The following is a 3,996-nucleotide window of genomic DNA, read 5'->3' on the forward strand; positions in this document are numbered from 1 at the left end:
CTTTATGATTGTTGCATAAAGTGTCTCAATTATTTGTCAAATATTAAATAATATTTCTTTGCCCACTTGATGTTGTCTTCCATTATCCCCAAAACCTTATCACTTTAAATCTCTCCTTCATCTTTCTTCCATGTTGTCAACGAATCTTTTCGTTTATTCGATTCTCTGTTTTCTGCTTCACATTAATGCAATCATTAGTGACAAGAATATCATAAAAGTTACGAATCATTCAAAAAGTTGTCTTCTCACGTTTCACCTATACAATTGACCCAACCTCAAAATAATCAAAATGGGGAAAAAAAAATTATTTGCAAGTTAATTTCAAAGTGCTGTTCCACAAAAAAAAAAAAAATAATAAATAAATAAATAAAAGTGCTGAGGAGTCCACTTCAAAATTCTTTGGAAAATAAAATTTTTTTAATTTTCTTATTTTCTAGATTTTCATCTACTTTAGTAACAATTTTTTTTCTTAATCTTTAAAGTTTCTTAATAGAATGAGGTCGGTGGTACTTAGTTACTTAGAGCATCCACATAGGTGATGGTTCATTGCCGACTCGAGTCGAATTCGACAATGAGCCACCCGATGCGGACACCAGCAGCTCGAATCACGAGTTATCCTTATGTGCCCGGTTCATCATCTTTTTTTGCACAGTGCGTATGTCTCACGCGCAATTAAAAAAATATATATAGAAATTATACCCCCTCCGTCCATAAAGATTGTGTGTTTATTATATATTTTAAACCTCATTCATACTCAATATTTACAAAATACTCATTCTTTACTTTTACAATTTTGTGGGCCCAATAGTACTCTTTAACACTAAAATTATATCTTTTAATTTTTTTATTAACACTCGTGTCATCCGAACCACACACTCTTTGTGGACGAGTACTTATATTTTCAGAAAGCGACGCCATTGAAGAGAACATGGAGAATGACGATGCTGAAATGGAAATTTTATTGAAAAAAAAAAGGTCTGAAAAATCCTTGAAAGCACAGGCGCAAACAAGGGGTTGAGCCTCAGAAAAGACAGCTCAAAAAATGGAAAAAAACATCAAAACCCTCTCAAAAGGGAGCAAAACACGCAAACAAGAAAACAACAACCAAAACAACGCAGGGAATGGCGGAAAGGCAGCCTCTAAAGCACCGGCCAAACCAATGCCCCTCCCCCCAAAACAAGAGAAAAAGTCGGAAGCCGACGACAGACGAACAACACAACCTCCACACGGGAACAACAGCAACGTTTTCGGGGGCAGAGCTACACTGAGCAGTGCTTCGGGGTAGAGCTGGCTGCACTGAGCAGCGCTTCGGCACGGAGAATGAAGATGAAGCGTAGGGTTAAATGATAGTTTGTTTTAATTTTAAAACTATAGTTGGACTGAGCTTTTATTAAAAAAAACTAGTACTGCTAGCCCGTGCGATGCACGGAAAATATAGTGTTACATAAAATTATAAAAAATAATTAAAATTAAACTATATATCATACATAATTAATTAATTATGAATAATTGACTTATAAGATGTAAATCACAAATTTTAAGTAATTAAATCATTCATTTGTATCAAATAAAAATAGGAGACGAAAAATAAAAAATACGGAAAGAGTAAGATAAGAGAGAATTTATCTTACGAAAAAAGAATAAGATAAGGAGAAATTAATTTGCACCCGTGGTTTTCATAGTTAACACTTTTTATAAAATAAATTGCAAATCAATTTAGAGTGAATTTTGAAAATAGCCTATTTCTGTTAATAAACTTAAAAATTACCCATTAAGATAAAAATTTAAAAAAATACCTATACTTACTATTTTAAAAAATAAATTAATAAATAAATAAATTATTTTACTCCCTCGTGCCCTGTCCTGCCACCCCTCCCCCACCGCCTGACCATGCACCCACCCCCAAGCCAAAAAAAAATTCTTTTACTCCCCCTTACCCACCGCTGACCTCGACCCCCCACCCCCAAGCCAAAAAAAAAAAATCTTTTACTCCTGCCCACACCCGACCCCCTCCCCACCCGCCACTCCCCCACCCCCCTGACCACCCACCCCCAAGCTAAAAAAAAATAAAAATCTTTTACTCCCACCTGCCCTACCCACCCCTCCACCCCCGAGCACCCACCCCCAAGCCAATTTTTTTTCATTTACTCCCCCTTCTGCCCACCCCCCTCCCCCCCCCCCCCGACCACCCACCCCCAAGCCAAAAAATTTTATTACTTCCCCACCCCTATGAATTTATTAATGTTTTTGAATTCATAATTAGATCGATGAATTTATAATTTTATTTTCTTGAATTTACAACTCGATCTATGAATTCACAACTTAATGTTTTTGAATTCACGACTTAATATTCTTGAATTCACAACCAGATCTATGAATTCGCAACTAAAACTAGAATTCACAACCGGCTCAATGAATTCACAACGGAATCATTAGTGTTGGTTGTGAATTCGAGTTTTAAAGCTCGAATTCACAACTAGTTATTTTGGTTGTCAATTCTCGAATTCACAACCAGTTTGGTGAATTAACGACTGAATTGCTAGTGTTAGTTGTGAATTTGAGTTTTAAATCTCGAATTCACAACCAACTTTATTGCTAATTATGAATTCAAGTAGTCGTTAATTTGAGTTTCGAAGCTTGAATTTGAGTTTTAAAGCTTTAAAACAATAGACTAATAACTAGTTGTGAATTCGAGCTTTAAAACTCAAATTCACGACTACTTGAATTCACATCTAGCAATAGAGTTGGTTGTGAATTCGAGATTTAAAACTCAAATTCACAACTAACACTAGCAATTCAGTCGTGAATTCATCAAATTGGTTGTGAATTCCAAAATAACTAGTTGTGAATTTGAGCTTTAAAACTCGAATTCACAACCAACACTAACGATTCAATTGTAAATTCTAATTTTAGTTGTGAATTCATAAATCTGGTTGTGAATTAATAGATGTGGATGTGAATTCAAAAATATTAAGATGTTAATTTATAAATCTGGTTGTGAATTCAAGAAAATCAAATTGTGAATTCAATAACAACCCCAAAAAAAAAAATTGGCTTGAAGGATGGGTGGTCGGGGCGGGGGGGGGGGGGTGAGCTCGAGGTCTGGTATCTGGGGAGTAAAAGATTTTTTTTTTGGCTTGGGGGTGGGTTGTGGGAGGGGGTCTGGGGGTGGGCAGAGGAGAGGAGTAAAAAAACTTTTTTTTTTTTGGTTTGGGGGTGGGTGGTCGGGGGGTTGGGGGTGGGTGGGAGTCAGGGGTCTGGGGGCGAGGCAGAGGGGGCAGTAAATATATATATATATATATATATATATATATATATATATAGGGTTGGTATCAAGTGAGAATTTAGGAATTTGTGACACCTAAGAACAATCATACACCATTGATTAATGTTAATCCAATGGTTCTAATTAATAGATGATAATTAAAAATTAAATCACCTACCAAAATGTAACAACCAAATTTTGTGTATAAGGGCTAATAAGTAATTATTCTTGTGAATAAAAAAAGGCAAGATTTTAGAGATCCCTAAATTACCGTTGACTTAAGGTGAAAACTTGATTGGGATTTACCCCTTCTAAATCGCAGATTTACCCCTTCTTCCTCATAGAATTCGTCCGCCATTATCGAGGAATAAGAAGTTTTTCAAAGATCCAACATTCGGCGACTCATCCTCAGAACGCAACTGTTCATCGACGCCGAGGTCAAAGGTTGGTCGATCCAACATCCGACGACTCATCCTCAAAACGCTGTTGTTCATCGACGCCGAGGTCAAAGGTTGGTCGATCCAACATCCGGCGACTCATCTTCTATGAATGTATGTATTTTACACCTCTCTGAATATTATTAATTTGTGGATTTTCGGCGACGTGAATAGGAATTGTTTACTACTGAATATTTTAATTTAAACGGGGCATTTTTTGGCGAACATATTTTAATTAATTGTGCAGATGCAGACAGTGTCGGGTTTCACTGGGAAAAATGCTTATTCGGGCCA

This window comes from Salvia miltiorrhiza, chromosome 3 (assembly GCF_028751815.1).
Source record: "Salvia miltiorrhiza cultivar Shanhuang (shh) chromosome 3, IMPLAD_Smil_shh, whole genome shotgun sequence".
Taxonomy (NCBI): domain Eukaryota; kingdom Viridiplantae; phylum Streptophyta; class Magnoliopsida; order Lamiales; family Lamiaceae; genus Salvia; species Salvia miltiorrhiza.